The following is a 21,019-nucleotide window of genomic DNA, read 5'->3' as shown; positions in this document are numbered from 1 at the left end:
ATGTGCTAATCCCCAAACCCTCTTCCTTTGTCCCAGTAATCTGTCCTAGGGCCTCTAGCAAGATGTTTTCTGAAACAAATCTTACCTGAACATCCTGTAAAATTGGTAACTTTTCAGTAGCAGTACAGTGCAGTATATAGCATTCCTGTTGCGCACAGCATCTAGATCCAAAAATTGCATACTCTACCTCAGAAATTAGAATTCACCCAGTCAAACAGAGGGATCTATAAAGATCATGGCAAGTAGTTAACATAAGCTACTTCCCCCAAGTTCTCTTGGTGCACTCTGCTGCCCTCTTTTAACAGAAGAATGCAACTGCAGGTCTTGCTTCTCAGCAAGGTACCTACATATAGAAACCTTGGTGCACTCTTGCTAAATCTGCTGGAATGTGTCTTCTATTGTGCCCAAGGTGGTTGTGTATTTGGGGACTCAGGGAAGCAAGGGAGCAGTCTAATGCACTGCAGTGCTAAGAGAGGCATGCCTTTTTCAGAAAAAAGTTCAGGTTTTCTGCCAATCAGAAAAAAATAGCAATGCAATCAGGCCAAAGGCAGAACACACATGCCAGTGAGTCTCTGTGGCGCAATTGGTTAGCGCGTTCGGCTGTTAACCGAAAAGACGCTGCTGTTTTTGGCACAAAGACACAGAGTGTTCCACTCAGTAAACCTGAGTCATTTCTCCCGTGTTCTCTGGGTTCAGCCTACTGTCCCCTTTTAACACAAGTGCGCAACTGTGGCTTTCTCCTCATAGCAAGTTATGCCTACACAGAGGACATTTGGTGCACTGTTGATGGGCTCTGTCCTCTACTAAATCCCCTGTGTTTGTGGATTAGGGGAGGTAGGGAAGTGCTTGATACCCTGATTTGCTGTGGGAAAAAGAACTATTTTAGAAATATTTTCAGGTTGCCTGGGAAGCATGAGCAAACAGCACACCAATCAGGCCCTGTGTAAGAACTGCATGAGTCTCTGTGGCGCAATTGGTTGGCGCGTTCGGCTGTTAACCGAAAGGTTGGTGGCTCAAGCCCACCCAGGGACGATGCATTTTGGCTCAAAAATTCAGCATGACCAACTATGAACTTCTGTTTACCTCTCGCAGGTCTCGTCTGCTGACGTCCAAAAAATCCAATAAACTGCAAGCAATTCTTCTCGCTTGCTTTAGTTTTTCAAAACTTGCCATTCAATTCATAAACATCAAGACTTCATGGGAAGGGTTTGGCTGCAGCGTGTACTGATGCACAGAAGGAAGCTATCCTAGCCAGTCTACCTAAAGAAGCAATGAGGCTTTGCAGGTGCATGTACGTCTCCTACCATTATTCTGTCATCAGACACACCAGATGGACTGTCACAAGGACCTCGTGGCGCAATGGTAGCGCATCTGACTCCAGATCAGAAGGTTGCGTGTTCAAATCACGTCGGGGTCATATTTGCTTTTCCCACTCTGAAATACAAAATTGCTCTTCAGTATCTCGTTATTTCAACCTGACTGCATCTTTGTGCTCTGGGCCTAGTTGTTCTGGCGTTTCGAATGTAAGCTTTGCAGCAGGGAAGTATCATATTGACAGACACCCATGAAGGACATGGTCAACCTTTAAAGCAGGCCAATCTCTATGTTTTACTGGATGCAGCAGAAGTATTTCCTCTTTACCATCTCTTCAAGTGGGCCTGACTGATGTGCTGTTTTGTGCACGCTACGTGGGCTTTGTAAAGCATACCTCTGCCATTTGCATGTCCTGCTAGCGCTGTCAATATTTTCGTGTAATCGCTGAATGCTGCACTGTCCTGGGAACTCTAGGTGTGACTAAAGGATATATGCTGGGGCCCCGAAAGGGGGTCGGCAGTCTAGTGGCAATGCCCATCACTTTGCAGTTTGGGTTTGTGAGTTCAGGTACCGGTCTGGTGTCGGAAACCTGTAAGCGCCCTCCCAATCAACTGTCGGTCCTGGATTGTGAGGATTTCCCCTTATACTGGTCTCAGTAGACACATTTCCATTTTACTTTTTCACTCTCGCATTGCCTATTTCTCTCTCTCTCATAGATACATTATAGACAAGAGAGACATTGTCAGCGAGAGGGTTGCACAGCACCTTCCCCCATTTCCCTAAGTGCATTGCATGGGGCTCTGGGAGTCGTGCACATTTGTCTGAAACACAAAGATCCACTGGCAATAAAAAGCGTAGGTCCCTAGTTTGCATTTCTTAGAATTTGAGGTGACACTCAGAGTTGTCTCGGGCGTGACTGTACCTTTCATAGGAGATGTGCTAATCCCCAAACCCTCTTCCTTTGTCCCAGTAATCTGTCTTAGTGCCTCTAGCAAGTTGTTTTCTGAAACAAAGCTTACCTGAACATCCTGTAAAATTGGTAACTTTTCAGTAGCAGTACAGTGCAGTATATAGCATTCCTGTTGCGCACAGCATCTAGATCCAAAAATTGCTTACTCTACCCCAGAAATTAGAATTCACCCAGTCAAACAGAGGGATCTATAAAGAGCATGGCAAGTAGTTAACATAAGCTACTTCCCCCAAGTTCTCTTGGTGCACTCTGCTGCCCTCTTTTAACAGAAGAATGCAACTGCAGGTCTTGCTTCTCAGCAAGGTACCTACATATAGAATCCTTGGTGCACTCTTGCTAAATCTGCTGGAATGTGTCTTCTATTGTGCCCAAGGTGGTTGTGTATTTGGGGACTCAGGGAAGCAAGGGAGCAGTCTAATGCACTGCAGTGCTAAGAGAGGCATGCCTTTTTCAGAAAAAAGTTCAGGTTTTCTGCCAATCAGAAAAAAATAGCAATGCAATCAGGCCAAAGGCAGAACACACATGCCAGTGAGTCTCTGTGGCGCAATTGGTTAGCGCGTTCGGCTGTTAACCGAAAAGACGCTGCTGTTTTGGGAAAACAAAGACACAGAGTGTTCCACTCAGTAAACCTGAGTCATTTCTCCCGTGTTCTCTGGGTTCAGCCTACTGTCCCCTTTTAACACAAGTGCGCAACTGTGGCTTTCTCCTCATAGCAAGTTATGCCTACACAGAGGACATTTGGTGCACTGTTGATAGGCTCTGTCCTCTACTAAATCCCCTGTGTTTGTGGATTACGGGAGGTAGGGAAGTGCTTGATACCCTGATTTGCTGTGGGAAATAGAGCTATTTTAGAAATATTTTCAGGTTGCCTGGGGAGCATAAGCAAACAGCACACCAATCAGGCCCCAGTGTAAGCACTGCATGAGTCTCTGTGGCGCAATCGGTTAGCGCGTTCGGCTGTTAACCGAAAGGTTGGTGGTTCAAGCCCACCCAGGGATGATGCATTTTGGCTCAAAAATTCAGCATGACCAACTATGAACTTCTGTTTACCTCTCGCAGGTCTCGTCTGCTGACGTCCAAAAAATCCAATAAACTGCAAGCAATTCTTCTCGCTTGCTTTAGTTTTTCAAATCTTGCCATTCAATTCATAAACATCAAGACTTCATGGGAAGGGTTTGGCTGCAGCGTGTACTGATGCACAGAAGGAAGCTATCCTAGCCAGTCTACTTAAAGAAGCAATGAGGCTCTGCAGGTGCATGTACGTCTCCTACCTTTATTCTGTCATCAGACACACCAGGTAGATTGCCACAAGGACCTCGTGGCGCAATGGTAGCGCGTCTGACTCCAGAGCAGAAGGTTGCGTGTTCAAATCACGTCGGGGTCATACTTCCTTTTCCCACTCTGAAATACAAAATTGCTCTTCAGTATCTCGTTATTTCAACCTGACTGCATCTTTGTGCTCTGGGCCTAGTTGTTCTGGCGTTTCGAATGTAAGCTTTGCAGCAGGGAAGTATCATATTGACAGACACCCATGAAGGACATGGTCAACCTTTAAAGCAGGCCAATCTCTATGTTTTACTGGATGCAGCAGAAGTATTTCCTCTTTACCATCTCTTCAAGTGGGCCTGACTGATGTGCTGTTTTGTGCACGCTACGTGGGCTTTGTAAAGCATACCTCTGCCATTTGCATGGCCTCCTAGCGCTGTCAATATTTTCGTGTAATCGCTGAATGCTGCACTGTCCTGGGAACTCTAGGTGTGACTAAAGGAAATATGCTGCGGCCCCGAAAGGGGGTCGGCAGTCTAGTGGCAATGCCCATCACTTTGCAGTTTGGGTTTGTGAGTTCAGGTACCGGTCTGGTGTCGGAAACCTGTAAGCGCCCTCCCAATCAACTGTCGGTCCTGGATTGTGAGGATTTCCCCTTATACTGGTCTCAGTAGACACATTTCCATTTTACTTTTTCACTCTCGCATTGCCTATTTCTCTCTCTCTCATAGATACATTATAGACAAGAGAGACATTGTCAGCGAGAGGGTTGCACAGCACCTTCCCCCATTTCCCTAAGTGCATTGCATGGGGCTCTGGGAGGCGTGCACATTTGTCTGAAAAACAAAGATCCACTGGCAATAAAAAGCGTAGGTCCCTAGTTTGCATTTCTTAGAATTTGAGGTGACACTATGAGTTGTCTCGGGCGTGACTGTACCTTTCATAGGAGATGTGCTAATCCCCAAACCCCCTTCCTTTGTCCCAGTAATCTGTCTTAGTGCCTCTAGCAAGTTGTTTTCTGAAACAAAGCTTACCTGAACATCCTGTAAAATTGGTAACTTTTCAGTAGCAGTACAGTGCAGTATATAGCATTCCTGTTGCTCACAGCATCTAGATCCAAAAATTGCTTACTCTACCCCAGAAATTAGAATTCACCCAGTCAAACAGAGGGATCTATAAAGAGCATGGCAAGTAGTTAACATAAGCTACTTCCCCCAAGTTCTCTTGGTGCACTCTGCTGCCCTCTTTTAACAGAAGAATGCAACTGCAGGTCTTGCTTCTCAGCAAGGTACCTACATATAGAAACCTTGGTGCACTCTTGCTAAATCTGCTGGAATGTGTCTTCTATTGTGCCCAAGGTGGTTGTGTATTTGGGGACTCAGGGAAGCAAGGGAGCAGTCTAATGCACTGTAGTGCTAAGAGAAGCATGCCTTTTTCAGAAAAAAGTTCAGGTTTTCTGCCAATCAGAAAAAAATAGCAATGCAATCAGGCCAAAGGCAGAACACACATGCCAGTGAGTCTCTGTGGCACAATTGGTTAGCGCGTTCGGCTGTTAACCGAAAAGACGCTGCTGTTTTTGGCACAAAGACACAGAGTGTTCCACTCAGTAAACCTGAGTCATTTCTCCCGTGTTCTCTGGGTTCAGCCTACTGTCCCCTTTTAACACAAGTGCGCAACTGTGGCTTTCTCCTCATAGCAAGTTATGCCTACAAAGAGGACATTTGGTGCACTGTTAATGGGCTCTGTCCTCTACTAAATCCCCTGTGTTTGTGGATTAGGGGAGGTAGGGAAGTGCTTGATACCCTGATTTGCTGTGGGAAATAGAGCTATTTTAGAAATATTTTCAGGTTGCCTGGGAAGCATAAGCAAACAGCACACCAATCAGGCCCCAGTGTAAGCACTGCATGAGTCTCTGTGGCGCAATCGGTTAGCGCGTTCGGCTGTTAACCGAAAGGATGGTGGTTCAAGCCCACCCAGGGACGATGCATTTTGGCTCAAAAATTCAGCATGACCAACTATGAACTTCTGTTTACCTCTCGCAGGTCTCGTCTGCTGACGTCCAAAAAATCCAATAAACTGCAAGCAATTCTTCTCGCTTGCTTTAGTTTTTCAAAACTTGCCATTCAATTCATAAACATCAAGACTTCATGGGAAGGGTTTGGCTGCAGCGTGTACTGATGCACAGAAGGAAGCTATCCTAGCCAGTCTACTTAAAGAAGCAATGAGGCTCTGCGGGTGCATGTACGTCTCCTACCTTTATTCTGTCATCAGACACACCAGGTGGATTGCCACAAGGACCTCGTGGCGCAATGGTAGCACGTCTGACTCCAGATCAGAAGGTTGCGTGTTCAAATCACGTTGGGGTCATATTTGCTTTTCCCACTCTGAAATACAAAATTGCTCTTCAGTATCTCGTTATTTCAACCTGACTGCATCTTTGTGCTCTGGGCCTAGTTGTTCTGGCGTTTCGAATGTAAGCTTTGCAGCAGGGAAGTATCATATTGACAGACACCCATGAAGGACATGGTCAACCTTTAAAGCAGGCCAATCTCTATGTTTTACTGGATGCAGCAGAAGTATTTCCTCTTTACCATCTCTTCAAGTGGGCCTGACTGATGTGCTGTTTTGTGCACGCTACGTGGGCTTTGTAAAGCATACCTCTGCCATTTGCATGGCCTCCTAGCGCTGTCAATATTTTCGTGTAATCGCTGAATGCTGCACTGTCCTGGGAACTCTAGGTGTGACTAAATGATATATGCTGGGGCCGCGAAAGGGGGTCGGCAGTCTAGTGGCAATGCCCATCACTTTGCAGTTTGGGTTTGTGAGTTCAGGTACCGGTCTGGTGTCGGAAACCTGTAAGCGCCCTCCCAATCAACTGTCGGTCCTGGATTGTGAGGATTTCCCCTTATACTGGTCTCAGTAGACACATTTCCATTTTACTTTTTCACTCTCGCATTGCCTATTTCTCTCTCTCTCATAGATACATTATAGACAAGAGAGACATTGTCAGCGAGAGGGCTTCACAGCACCTTCCCCCATTTCCCTAAGTGCATTGCATGGGGCTCTGGGAGGCGTGCACATTTGTCTGAAACACAAAGATCCACTGGCAATAAAAAGCGTAGGTCCCTAGTTTGCATTTCTTAGAATTTGAGGTGACACTCAGAGTTGTCTCGGGCGTGACTGTACCTTTCATAGGAGATGTGCTAATCCCCAAACCCTCTTCCTTTGTCCCAGTAATCTGTTTTAGTGCCTCTAGCAAGTTGTTTTCTGAAACAAAGCTTACCTGAACATCCTGTAAAATTGGTAACTTTTCAGTAGCAGTACAGTGCAGTATATAGCATTCCTGTTGCGCACAGCATCTAGATCCAAAAATTGCTTACTCTACCCCAGAAATTAGAATTCACCCAGTCAAACAGAGGGATCTATAAAGAGCATGGCAAGTAGTTAACATAAGCTACTTCCCCCAAGTTCTCTTGGTGCACTCTGCTGCCCTCTTTTAACAGAAGAATGCAACTGCAGGTCTTGCTTCTCAGCAAGGTACCTACATATAGAAACCTTGGTGCACTCTTGCTAAATCTGCTGGAATGTGTCTTCTATTGTGCCCAAGGTGGTTGTGTATTTGGGGACTCAGGGAAGCAAGGGAGCAGTCTAATGCACTGCAGTGCTAAGAGAGGCATGCCTTTTTCAGAAAAAAGTTCAGGTTTTCTGCCAATCAGAAAAAAATAGCAATGCAATCAGGCCAAAGGCAGAACACACATGCCAGTGAGTCTCTGTGGCACAATTGGTTAGCGCGTTCGGCTGTTAACCGAAAAGACGCTGCTGTTTTTGGCACAAAGACACAGAGTGTTCCACTCAGTAAACCTGAGTCATTTCTCCCGTGTTCTCTGGGTTCAGCCTACTGTCCCCTTTTAACACAAGTGCGCAACTGTGGCTTTCTCCTCATAGCAAGTTATGCCTACACAGAGGACATTTGGTGCACTGTTAATGGGCTCTGTCCTCTACTAAATCCCCTGTGTTTGTGGATTAGGGGAGGTAGGGAAGTGCTTGATACCCTGATTTGCTGTGGGAAATAGAGCTATTTTAGAAATATTTTCAGGTTGCCTGGGAAGCATAAGCAAACAGCACACCAATCAGGCCCCAGTGTAAGCACTGCATGAGTCTCTGTGGCGCAATCGGTTAGCGCGTTCGGCTGTTAACCGAAAGGATGGTGGTTCAAGCCCACCCAGGGACGATGCATTTTGGCTCAAAAATTCAGCATGACCAACTATGAACTTCTGTTTACCTCTCGCAGGTCTCGTCTGCTGACGTCCAAAAAATCCAATAAACTGCAAGCAATTCTTCTCGCTTGCTTTAGTTTTTCAAAACTTGCAATTCAATTCATAAACATCAAGACTTCATGGGAAGGGTTTGGCTGCAGCGTGTACTGATGCACAGAAGGAAGCTATCCTAGCCAGTCTACTTAAAGAAGGATTGAGGCTCTGCGGGTGCATGTACGTCTCCTACCTTTATTCTGTCATCAGACACACCAGGTGGATTGCCACAAGGACCTCGTGGCGCAATGGTAGCGCGTCTGACTCCAGATCAGAAGGTTGCGTGTTCAAATCACGTCGGGGTCATATTTGCTTTTCCCACTCTGAAATACAAAATTGCTCTTCAGTATCTCGTTATTTCAACCTGACTGCATCTTTGTGCTCTGGGCCTAGTTGTTCTGGCGTTTCGAATGTAAGCTTTGCAGCAGGGAAGTATCATATTGACAGACACCCATGAAGGACATGGTCAACCTTTAAAGCAGGCCAATCTCTATGTTTTACTGGATGCAGCAGAAGTATTTCCTCTTTACCATCTCTTCAAGTGGGCCTGACTGATGTGCTGTTTTGTGCACGCTACGTGGGCTTTGTAAAGCATACCTCTGCCATTTGCATGGCCTCCTAGCGCTGTCAGTATTTTCGTGTAATCGCTGAATGCTGCACTGTCCTGGGAACTCTAGGTGTGACTAAAGGAAATATGCTGCGGCCCCGAAAGGGGGTCGGCAGTCTAGTGGCAATGCCCATCACTTTGCAGTTTGGGTTTGTGAGTTCAGGTACCGGTCTGGTGTCGGAAACCTGTAAGCGCCCTCCCAATCAACTGTCGGTCCTGGATTGTGAGGATTTCCCCTTATACTGGTCTCAGTAGACACATTTCCATTTTACTTTTTCACTCTCGCATTGCCTATTTCTCTCTCTCTCATAGATACATTATAGACAAGAGAGACATTGTCAGCGAGAGGGTTGCACAGCACCTTCCCCCATTTCCCTAAGTGCATTGCATGGGGCTCTGGGAGGCGTGCACATTTGTCTGAAAAACAAAGATCCACTGGCAATAAAAAGCGTAGGTCCCTAGTTTGCATTTCTTAGAATTTGAGGTGACACTATGAGTTGTCTCGGGCGTGACTGTACCTTTCATAGGAGATGTGCTAATCCCCAAACCCTCTTCCTTTGTCCCAGTTGTCGGGGGGAAATTCTGCCGGGGTCGGCCGGGCCGTCCGCAGACCTCCGGGCAGGGAGGCCCCAACTCCTCCCGTGTATATCTCGGATCGAGACAGAGTATGAGGCACACACAAGGAGCAAGGCAACTTCTGCTGTTTATTATGCAAACGGCAGGGATGGGTCAAGGAGCGCACGCGTTCGTCCTGACACACACAATCGTGGGGCTCGCAGGCCCTTTTTACTGTATTATGACGCGCTACTTGCGTCACGTCAAAAGTTAGCAAAAAACCTATCGCCACTCTTAATTGGTTGCTCGAGTGGTAGGGTTAGTATAGTACACATATAGAGAATGATATTAGTGGACAAGGTGTAGTCAGGTGGTATATCTGGGTTGTCCCTACAATTAGATACATAAGAATTGTTACATGAAGACTCCTGAGGATTGGCTAATGTTACTGACGTCTGAGATGAGAGCCCCATGTTCTGATTGGTGCACCCGTGAGCTTCCCAGCCTGGGACCACCGCTGTTCCCAGCTCTCGGTGTACCTGTGATTGCAACAATGTTTCAATATGGGTACGTGCAGACAATGTGAGGATTTATTCATAGGTGGAAGGCTGACCGCTCCCACTGCAGCAGATGTCCATTGAGCCTTTCAAGTGTATTGGCCTGTGTCTCGTAGCGAGGGACCCAGACGCCTTTTTCCTCCTGGGCTTTGGCATCTCGTCAAGTTCGGCTTGGTCACGTGGGGAGGGACCGTGAAAGAGGCAGAATTCTGCACAATTAATATTGCTTTTTCTACTGCGCGTCTGGTTTAATTTGCCGGCGTGACTTTAACGTTGGTACGCGGGGTGCGAGGTTGCAACATCGTGCCTTTGATGATGTGTTCTTGGACTGTGAGTTTGCAACATTACGACCTTGGCTGGTTGCTCCACTGGGTTCTTTCTGCAGGATCAGCAACCTAACTCGTGCTTTGCTAATGTCCACGGGAGCTCTTGGTTGAGGCCTACTTGGGCCTGGTGCATAATTAGTCAGTTTGGTGCATAGGTGCTTTTAGGTTATAATAGCATATATTTCCATGACCAATATCGTGTTTCCAGTATATCTCTATGGTGGTAATGGTTTCAAGAGAAGCGTGAGCAAGCGTTATAAATGAGTTCATGATGCGTCTTGCGTTTCTGCATTCTGAAAGCCTATATAAAAATAATAAAGATGCACGTCCGTGAATATGCCTGTCGCCTACGTCAGAGCACTGAGTATGTTCTTCGTGTAGATTGGTGTGGAAATGTTCAGTGTGTATATTTGTACAGAAGTGCTTCCCGTTCTCTAGGTCGTCATGGCATCTCTAACGACGTGTGGATTTTAGTCTAGCTGATCCGAACCGCAGGTGTCGGCATGGCCAGTGCGGGCTGTTGGGCAGGCAGATGGACACATCCGTATGTTCCTGTACCAGGGTATTTGGTCGTCTGGTAAATGGACAAACTCTTCTCGTGGCGGGTGTCTGGGCCGTGACCCTCTAGGCCAAGAGCGAGAGGTGAAGGACGGGAGCCTGGTTTTCCATTCTCCCACTTCAGTCCCCCCTCTGGTCGACTTGTCGACCACAAACATATCTTTCTCGTTATCTCCTCTTACTCTCCATATCTTAGTTATCCCTCCGAGGTGTCCATAATGGTTTACATGATCTTCAAATGACCAATACATATATTCACATGTTCCTCCAGGAGTACAGTATACCCATCTTCCTATGTAGCTCCTGGGGTTCCTTGGGTTCTCGATCTTCACTGATGGTGGGTCTAGATGGTTGGTGATGATTTGGGTGCGCAGCTTCTCCCTCTCTTGTATTATCACTCCTGTATGCTGGCCATCATCTGCTGGCATCAAGGGGTGCATTCCCACCATTTCCAGCAACTCGTCAGTCGTGCGTGCCTTCCGGGCTTTCCAAAATCTAATTATGATCAGAGTAGCTCCAGCCAAAATAGTACACCCCACTATTATTTTCAGTCCATCTGACAGCCAAGATGGCATCCATGACCATAATAGTGAAAACCAGCTCTTATCCTTGTTTACACCGTTACTCTCGTCCATCATTTTGGAGTGCATCTGGGCCAATTGTGATACTGCTTCTGTCAGTGTACCATTGTCAGCATCGTTGGCAGGTATGAACGTGCAGCATGATTGTCCTATCTTTGCACAAACTCCTCCTTCCATTGCTGTGAGAAGGTCCAGTACATATCTGTTCTGTAGTGCTACCATCCTTACAGCTCGCAGCTCCTCTTTAATTGCGTTGAGCCCATTTACAGTTGAATTGATGGTCATCATCAGTTCCCATCTGGTTATTTGGAGCCATTTTGCGTTTGCGTATGCTTGCAGTCCCGGATGTATTATTGAGGAGAAAAACATTGCTGCTCTGCTGAATAGTCTGTGTTCTGGCGGTATTGACGTTAGTTCCGTTTCCGACCTTCCCCACAGGTAATTTCCTGTCAGTGGCTCCCCTTGTCGTTTTCTCCTATTTAGGACAGTATCTTCGCTGTTGGTCTTGTTCTCTTGCTCCTTCTGGAGTGGTGCAGATCTCTTTCGTCTCTTATCCCCTTCGTCCATTTTAGGAAATTTCGCCACATTGACATGCTTCTTAGGTACCACTAGTGATGGTACATTGACGTGTACCATTGTGCACACACCATTCCACAGGGGAGGCAGTGTATGATATGCCTTTTCTCCACAGGCCCAATAATGGTCCATTATTACTGCTGTTCCCGCTCCCCCCTCAGGTAACTCCATCACGCTTGCACAATTGGTGTTATATCCTACGTCCACCTCTCCTTTATGCTGGTAGCATACTTTGGGCGCAGTCAATGGTAGTATTGTTATTGGGTCTTCATCTTCTTCTACCCACGTGAGCATTGGTACGTACTTGATCCACGTCGTCCAACATCGATGATTGTGTGTCTCGATGGTTGAGATAGTTTCTTTTGTTACCATGTTGCTGCCAATTACTCCTATCTCCCAGCTGTTGTCCAGATACACCTTTCCTGTTATCGTCAGTAGCGGCCTTTCCCAGCATCCTTGTTTACCCGGAACTTCAGTGGCGTACCAATCACATGGTAGATACTGCAGTGTTACCTTCTTTGTTTCTCCTTTTGCAGGGCCACTTGTTATGTATTTGAATGCTTCAGCATGTAAACTGGTCTTGTGGTAACTCAGATAGGTCTTAAGGAAGTTGTTTTCATATGGGTATGAGTCTCGTGTTTTCCATGTCATGTGCACTACTGTTCCTTGAAATCTTCCTTTCGTTTGGAACAGGGCCAAATATATTATGCACTGTGCTGTCTTTCCATCTATTTCAGTGGCAACAAATGTTCGTGAAGCGCTCATGGCGTATGGTATTAATGAGCAAACGTAACAGCTATCCTCAGTTGTCTGCTTACCAATGCGGGTCATGTGCTGGTACCATATGTTGTTTGTGACGTGTGCTGAATCTTGTACATAATTATCAATACCTTTATTGTCAGAGTATGTGCTGCGTTTAACTCTATTTAGCTTGGGTGCAATGTTACTATTACCACCTGACGTAACACCTGTTGCAGCAGGGAACGGGGGTATATTAGGTTTGGGTGCAGCAATAAAATCGATAGCATAGCTGTACTGCCAGACAGAGGCAGCCAAGAACCCGGTGATCATAAAAATCCCTATTATTTTTATTACATATGCTAATTTCACCGGCATTTTGCTCTTACCTTGCTGCAGTCCTGGCAGCGTATTCTTGTGACGTTAAAGTTGCCCGCCTAAAAATTCTCAAAAGTGCTCGTTATTGAATGTTAGTTTTGTTTCTTTAAGCTCTCCCTATCAAGTAGTCATTCAGTGCCCAGGTGAAGAGCTGCTCCCACGCTACCCTAAGTGATCGGTCTCTTAGGACCGGCAAGTATGGGCGGAGGTGGGGCATGTAATTTTCTATGGCCAGGAGGAAGGCTGTGTAGTAGACACGTACCCTTCTCCTTTTTAAATATGTTGGCCTTTTTATTTCGTATACAAATTGGTGTGACAATTCTTCTGGGTATTTATCGTCTGGCAGCACCATCTACGCCTGCACACTCAATACGTTAATTAGCTTTTCTTACAATACAATATTACGCAGTTCCTGTATGTGCGAGAGAAAAAGAGAACATTCACGTGTTTACATGTGTATTGGTGCAAGGAAAGTCCTTCAGTTTTAATTACAATTGTACTTAGCAGTCAATGGGGGGGGGTTTTCTCAACTGGCGGGATTGTTTTTACTCTTTGAGCGTGTGACCATAGGGTGGGCAGTATGGGGATCACCCTTTTCTTCGTCAGTTATTGTCTCCAAGGGAACAATTGGGTCGTCGTCTGTGATGGAACTTTCTTCCGCTGTCGGGGATGTTGTTACTGTCCTTCCAATGGACCTGTCGTTGGCGCTGGGGCCCGTCTGCAGTTTGTAGATTTTTACGTCATGTAGGTGGTTCCAGGCACGCTTATCCTTTAGTTTTACTGCTCTTGTTGATACGTCCTCTACCAGATGGGGGCCAGTGAACCTCTTTTGGTTCCACTTTCTATTAAAATTGCGAAGTAGTACGTGGTCACCTTTGGCAAGTTTGCACAAGTTCTCCTTTCCCAATTCTGTATTTTCGTCTTTTTCTTGGTTGCTGGTAGACCCGCCCCGTGTGCGCTCGAGCTGTTGAGACACAAACACGACACTAGTAATCAAAGAAGACACATATTGATACATTTCATCACCTAACACATTTGCTGAACTTTCGTGGTCGGTGAATGCCCTTGACGTTGGTGTTAGGGGAAGGCGCATTTGGCGTCCAGTAACCACTTCGTGTGGGGTGAGGTGGTGGTCGGACCCTGGCCTGTTTCTAAGTTCAAACAATGCTAACGGAAGGCAATACAACCAACTTTTCTTTGTTGTTTGTTGTATTTTAGCAATTGCCTCCTTCAATAAGCCATTCAGGCGTTCACATACACCATTAGCCTGTGGGTGGTATGCACATGCAAATTTGTGTTTAATGTTCAGCAGGGATGTGATATGCTGGAACATTTCGTTTGCGAAATGGGGGCCATTGTCTGATCTTAACACCTCGCACACTCCCCACCTGGGGAAGACCTCCCTTACTATGAATTTGGCTGCTCTAAACGCATCAGGGTGTGAACAGGGCCCTGCTTCAATCCACCTAGAAAATGGGCATACTACTACAATCATATACCTATTACCTTGACATATGTTGATCATATCAACATAGTCAATGTGAAGGTGTCGAAAAGGTCCTTCTGGCCGGGGTATGGTACCTCTTATCACTTTTAAAGTATGACCGGCCGTAAACTGTTGACATGTGAGGCAATTACTGATAAAATTTGACACATGAGAGGTTAACTCGGGACAAAACCAATCTTCTCTAATTCGTGCTGCAATTATTTCCTTGCCTGTATGGGCAGGGTGATGTAATTGGCTCAGGGCGGTATTTAACAGTGCCAACGGTATTACAACTTTCCCAGTGCCACCCTGGCGCCATAGTGCGTCAGTTGGTGACATTGTGCATCCTCTTTTCACCCATACTTCTTTTTCGGCCATTGGAGCAGCCGCTTGTAGTTCCATAATCTGTGTGGCTGGGAGATGGGTGTACCCTTCTCTTATTAACATCTCCCTAGCTATTCCCCTCCCTCTCCCTCTCTGTGAGTCTGTAGGGTTCCATATCTCACCAAAATATGCAGCATATTTCGCATGTGCGTCTGCTGCTGCATTTCCCTTTGATACGTAGTCTTCTCCATTTGTATGTGCGGTGCATTTTACCAGGGCTAGTTCTTGGGGGTCGTTTATTACTTCAATTAGTTCAGCCAACAAGAGGGCATGTTGTACTGGAGTGCCATCAGCTCTCCTAAACCCTCTTCTTCTCCATTTTGATAGCCCTGAGTGGACAGTTGATGTAACATATGCACTGTCAGAATATATAGTTACTCTTTTATTAAAACTTTCCTTTAATGCCAATATTAGTGCAACCAGTTCCGCGGCTTGAGCAGAGTAATGCTGTGGTAATTGTACACACTTCATAGCCACACACACCGGCGCCTCCATCATTTTTACTACTGCTGCCCCAGTCCTCCTTATCCCATCTCCTTGATCAATAGTTGATGACCCATCAATAAACAAAAGCTCACCTCCCTCTAGTGCGTTTTCTTCAACTTTCCTAGTACATGAGTACATCTCAGTTACTTGGGTGCAGTCGTGGGCGTAATCTCCCTCTTCAATTACTTCTGCTAGGAACCTTGCAGGGTTAACCGTGCTACATCTAACAATTGCTAGTTCGGCTTTGGACAAAATAATCTCATAACCTGATGCCCTCTGTGTCGTTAGTGTGGACTTAGGTTTATTCAATATCGCAAATAGTGCATGTTCCACAAATAGTGTAGTTGGACACCCCATAGTTATTGCTGATGCTTTTTCTACTGCAAAAGCAGCTGCAGCAAGACCTTGTTCACAAGAGAAGTGGCCTAACATTATAGGGTCTAAGTGACCGCTGTAAAATGCTACTGGTTTATAGCCCATGCTAGTTTTTTGGGCCAACACTGCTTTCATCACTGCTGAGTCGCAATGTGAAAATATGAAAAAGCGCCGCTCATAGTCTGGGGATGCCAGTACTGGAGCAGTTGATATCGCGTCTTTTAACTCGTCAAATGCCTCCCTCATTTCCATAGTCCACCCCAACTTTTTCTCCCCTTTATTTGCTTCCTTCAAACCCTCAAGCAGGGGTCCTATGTATGAGCTGTAATCAAATACTCATGCTCTACAGTAGTTGCACAGCCCCAGAAATTGCTGTAGTTCTCTCACAGTCTGTGGCACGGGAGTGCTTGAGATTGCCTGTGCTCTTTGTGGTGCAATCCTTCTTCCATGTTGAGATATCAGTTGTCCAATGTAAAGTACCTGTTCCTGACAGTATTGTATCTTTTCCATGTCTACCTTATACCCCTTTTCAGCCAATATTGTCAACATTTTTAAGGAGTCCTCTCTACATTTACTTTCGTTTGTACTGCAAATTATTATGTCATCCACATACTGTAACACTGTGCTTTCCACCTCAACGTTACCTAAATCCATCTGTATTACTCTATTGAAAATTGAGGGTGATTCACAATACCCCTGTGGTAATCTGGTATGTTTCCACTTTGTATTTCGGCAAGTAAAGCTTGTCAAATCTTGTGAGTCTGGGTGTAATGGTATTGAGAAAAAAGCATTTTTAAGGTCAATCACTGTAAATCGTGATGCTTCTGCTGGAATGCCACACAATATTGTGGCCGGGTTTGCTGTTACTGGATACTCTGCTTCTACTATGTTGTTCAAGGGTCTGAGGTCCTGTATGAAGCGCCAAGACCCCCCTTTAGCCTTGCGCACCGGGTACACAGCTGTGTTACATGGTGATTCTGAGGGGACCAATATGCCATTGTTTATAAGGGCCGTTATGGTTTCATATATGCCCTCATCTGCCTCTTTTGACAATGGGTACTGTTTCACTCTTGGTAGTATGGCACCCTTTTTCAATTTTATCCTTACACCCCCTATGCTTTTTATGCATCCCACGTCATAAGGGCTAATAGTCCATAATGATTTGGGCACCTTTGACATATCTTCCTTAAAAAATGGGACTGGGGTGCCTGCGGGTGCCTCAAGTGCCATTGCAATTTTCTGTGCTACTTGTTTGTGAGCCACTCTTAGCCATATTTCTACACTCATCATGAACACCATTTCACCTTCCTCCTTTTCTTCTGAAAACAGCTCTTCATCTGACACCTGGGTCAGCCTACATCCTTCTGCTAGTGCTATCACCGCCCTCCATGCTCTCCCTTCTTTATCTTGGGCGTGCACAGCAACATAATCAGCTGTTGCAATAATGCTCTCAATGTCCACTCCAAACACCTTCCCTTCCTGTTCATTAGTTGGTGTTTCTGGTCGGAATAGATAGGCTGCTGGTCTCCTCCATATTTTCCCTCCTATCCCTGGCATCCATGCAAATGCCATGTCTGTTCCATACTGAAATAGCTCGCCATCTACTGGCTCTGCCCTAATCGCTATTTGTCCACAGTATGCTTGCAAAATCTGTCGTGCTGTGAGCATGTTAATCCCTGGAGTAGAGCAAATTATGCCATCCTCTGTAAAGGAGATCGTCATATTCAATCTGTTCATTATGTCTCTCCCCAGTATATTTACTGGTGAGGCACTATAATACAAAAGTGGGACTGACAGATCATGATCTCCAATAGATAAGGGAACGTTATCAGTAAATGGAACCAACCCTTTAGCCCCAGAAAATCCTTGGGTGTTCATGGCTTCGCCTGACATCTTAAATTTACCTTCCCTTATGCAAGACCGGGTTGCCCCGGTGTCAACAAGGAATGATAATTTTTTGTCACCTATCGTTACCTCTATGCGTGGCTCCTCCGCACTATTAGGTGTTATTGACAGGATGGGACACACCAAGGCCGTCTGTGGGCTGACCTATTGGGGGTATAATGATTGGCCATTCCCTGTGTAAGGGTTGTGTCCCAACACCGTCACCCCACCCAATTGTGTTCGTTCAGTTTGGGGTGGTGGTTGTATTAACGCCACTTGTTGTTGTGGCGGCGTCAGTTGCTGTGTTATTTGTTGTTGTGGCAGTGAATAGGTTTGTGGCTGTCGTGTTTGTTGTTGTTGGTCACTCCTTTGTTGTGACATCTGCTGTTGGTGTATGTCCTGCTGTTCTTGTGAGGTCCTAGGTTGTGCTTGTTCATTCCATGCTGGTGTTCCTGGCCTGACCCTACATGTACGTGACATGTGTCCTAATAGTCCGCAGCTCCAACACACGGGTGGTTCCCTGTTTTGCCAGGGGAAGCTCCCTGTGTTGTCCTGGTATACGGGTTGCCCTGTGGGGTAGTAATTTCTGATTCCCCCAGCCTGTTGCTGGGTATTATATCCATATCCTCTCCCCCTCATAAACCCTCCTCTCCCTCTGTTATAGCTATAATACCCAGTTCCTTGCATTGGGTACCCTCCTCCCATGTTTGGTGCGTGTAATTGCAAAGGCGGCACTTGCTGTATTACACCTTGTGGAGGCGCTATTTGAGCTGGATCTTGTGCAGCCACTACTTGCGTTGGGCTTTGGGCCATTGGTGTGGGCGTAGTTATTAGTGCCCCTTCCATTGTATATTTAGTAAGTTTTTTCTGTACTAATTTGGCCTCTTCTGTTTTCCTGTCCTCCTCCTTTTGTTTCATTTTTCCTTGCCACGTCCTGCAGTGATGTACTATAGTCAGTTGTATTTCTGGCCATGGTTTTGCTTCCATTCCCACTACTTTCTTTAGTTGTTTCTGAACTCCTTCTGGGAGCCCTTGTACTAGTATATGATAAAATATGGCTGGTGTTTTGTCCCATTGTTCTCTAGTTTCCATGCGCCACTTCTCTTGAATATCCTGGATATAATCAACAGGATCCTCATTTTCACCCATCTTACGGGAAGTAATGGCTCCTATGTCTGATGTGTCTGGGTACTGTACTCTCAGTGCCTGCCATAGCGCATGTCTGCAGTTTGCAAATGGTGCGCCATCATGCGATGTGTTTGTTATTGTTACCCCATGGAATCCCGCTCTTTTCCAAATGTCATCCGCTCTGTCCCCTAATATTGGTATTAACAGGCCCTTCACATCTCCTACTGCTAGCTTCTGTCCTGCGGTGTGTTTTTCCATTTCATATATCCACTTACCCGCACCTCCACTTAATGATGGGAGCCTACATTTTATATTTTCCTTATCCGTATGTTTCCAGGGTACATACTGTGGTCTAACCCCTCCTCTCTCCAGCAGTGGCATTACATTCTGTCTTGTGTCACCCTTTATGCTCCATGATATTGAGTCTTCACACCCCTCCTCTTCCCCCATTTCTTTTACTACTTCAAATTCTTCCTTACTACCTTTGCCCCTACCTCCCTCTTCTTCCTTTCCCCTTCTTTCATCATTCCCTGTGTTCAATATGGGTATGTTTATTTGTCTGTCTTGCCTGCGACTAGGGAGGTCCCTAAGCCGACATGCATAAGGTGTAAGTTCGTTCATGAAGGGCGCGAGCTTTATTCTGTGCAGAGAGCGTGCGGTGGTTGAACATGTAGGTAGCGACGTGGGAGGGCGGCGTGATGGGGATGTGGGTGGCGTGGTTTCATTGGTTAGTGTTTCCCCTATTCTTTTCGTTTCCTCCTTACTTCTCTCCAGCTCCCCCCATCTTCTACTTATCCAGGGCGAATCTATGTTCGTTCTAGTGAGGTACAGTTTATCTAAGCTTTCCCTTTCACTCTTTCTCCCATCCTTCTCCACTCCTTCTTCCTCCTCACTGCAAAAATCACTCATAAATGGCACCCCCCACTCTGCCTTTTTTCCTTTTATTGTTACTGTTTTCAAATCTATTAGGTCTCTTTCTCCTCTTTCGCTGTTACCAACTGTCCCCCCTAGTGCTGATGTCGTTGCTACCTCCCTGCTTTTATATACATCTCCCCATCTTTCACTCTCCCTACCCCTCCCTTCTCTTCCTTCTTCACTTCTCTCCTCCATTTCCCTACTATTTTCCTCCCTTTTCCTTTTTAATTCCTCCATTACTTCGTTGCTCATCTGTTCCAATATCCTTTCATCCTCTCTCTTCCTTTCCCATTTCACCCTTTCTCTTTCTACTATACTCTCTATTACCTTCCCCTCTTCATATTTTTTAGCTGTCTCAGATATTATCCTCTTTCTCCATATTTCCATTTCTTTTTCCTTTTCTTCTTCTTCCTTCTTCTTCTCTCTCAGCACTACTCTTGATACCCTATCTGCTGCTGCTTTTACCCTTTCAGTTTCTCTCTTTTGCTCCTCACTTCGTTCCCTTAATCTTTCCAATTCGTCCTTACCATCTTTCCTTTTCCTCACTCTCTCTTTTTCCTCCCTCTCAAGTTGTTTGATCAGTTCATTCTGCTCATCCCTTAGTTTTGCTAATCTTTCCTCCAAAATCTCTTCCTTCTGCCGTAGTAGCTCCTCTCCCCTCATTTCACTCTCTCTGGCATCATCCTCGTTTGTTCTCCTTACCGCCTCCCTTTCTTCTCCAGTTAGTGAGCCTCGTAATTTCAACAATATCTGTGCAGCTACCCACTCATCGTTTCCTATCTCTACAGTCTGTTCTTCTATAATCCTCCCTTCCCCCATTGGTATCTTCCCATGAGCCACATATGGTGGAGGGCTGTATGCCGGGTTTGAGTATCCTTCAGCCGCCCTTAACTGTCCTTCTATTTCTCCTAATTCTCTTAAAGGGTACAACCCTCCTCCCTCTGTTTTCACTCCCGAGGTTATAGGTATCTCATTGCTCGGTTCCTTTTTTATGTCGTCTGATTTATCAACCTTTTCTCCTCCCTGTCTTTCGTTCCCCGTATACTTTGTGTTGTCGCACTCCTTTTCCCCACCCGTTCCTTCTTTCTTAATCTCCTTTTCTTCCGGTGTTTCCCCCATAGTGAACATTCCATTTGGTCCTGGTCGAGACCCCTGGAACATCCTCCATAAGTTAAACACCTCCACGTGGTTTGCCAACTTCTTCCCCTTGTATGTATTGTGCAGATGGTTCAATAGTGAATGTTGGGCATATGGATCGAAACTACCATTAGGCGGCCATGGTGTTAACATTTTGTTGTCTGTCCCCTGGGTCCACTCTATGCTGTACTTAATTAACTTCTCCCTGTGTGGTGGCAGTGTGGTGCATATGTGCTGTAGTGGGGTAGTGAGGGTGTTCCCCCACCCTCCCGACCCTCTCTCGTATGACATGGTTGCACTCCCCTTGTTACTCTTCCCCTTACTAGCAGTTTACAATATACAACCTTATATTGCTTACCTCGCCCCGCAAGTGTGGGGACTTACGACAATCCTTGACAAATTATGCAATAATAATAAATATGATGTTATATTATATTCCTTCCCCTACGGCCCCCTGCGGCCGAAGCGCACGCAGCCCCCTGCGGCTG

At 45.9% G+C, this 21,019-nt stretch overlaps 7 non-coding genes across 7 annotated transcripts; all 7 read left to right on the top strand.

Annotated features, from left to right (window-relative positions):
* The first annotated feature begins 1,345 nt into the window (after positions 1–1,345).
* TRNAW-CCA (transfer RNA tryptophan (anticodon CCA)) lies at positions 1,346–1,417 on the top strand. Its single transcript has one exon. It is a non-coding gene; the product is annotated as a tRNA-Trp (tRNA).
* Positions 1,418–3,209: 1,792 nt separating this feature from the next.
* TRNAN-GUU (transfer RNA asparagine (anticodon GUU)) lies at positions 3,210–3,283 on the top strand. The gene has a single exon. It is a non-coding gene; the product is annotated as a tRNA-Asn (tRNA).
* A 313-nt stretch (positions 3,284–3,596) lies between these two features.
* Positions 3,597–3,668, top strand: TRNAW-CCA (transfer RNA tryptophan (anticodon CCA)). The gene has a single exon. It is a non-coding gene; the product is annotated as a tRNA-Trp (tRNA).
* Positions 3,669–5,458: 1,790 nt separating this feature from the next.
* TRNAN-GUU (transfer RNA asparagine (anticodon GUU)) lies at positions 5,459–5,532 on the top strand. The gene has a single exon. It is a non-coding gene; the product is annotated as a tRNA-Asn (tRNA).
* A 313-nt stretch (positions 5,533–5,845) lies between these two features.
* On the top strand, positions 5,846–5,917 carry TRNAW-CCA (transfer RNA tryptophan (anticodon CCA)). The gene has a single exon. It is a non-coding gene; the product is annotated as a tRNA-Trp (tRNA).
* A 1,790-nt stretch (positions 5,918–7,707) lies between these two features.
* Positions 7,708–7,781, top strand: TRNAN-GUU (transfer RNA asparagine (anticodon GUU)). The gene has a single exon. It is a non-coding gene; the product is annotated as a tRNA-Asn (tRNA).
* A 313-nt stretch (positions 7,782–8,094) lies between these two features.
* Positions 8,095–8,166, top strand: TRNAW-CCA (transfer RNA tryptophan (anticodon CCA)). Its single transcript has one exon. It is a non-coding gene; the product is annotated as a tRNA-Trp (tRNA).
* Positions 8,167–21,019: the final 12,853 nt, after the last annotated feature.

This window comes from Ambystoma mexicanum, chromosome 11, assembly GCF_040938575.1.
Source record: "Ambystoma mexicanum isolate Mex_15411 chromosome 11, UKY_AmexF1_1, whole genome shotgun sequence".
NCBI lineage: Eukaryota > Metazoa > Chordata > Amphibia > Caudata > Ambystomatidae > Ambystoma > Ambystoma mexicanum.
The sequence above is the reverse complement of the archived record's forward strand: the minus strand, read 5'-3'. Positions and strand labels throughout refer to the sequence as shown.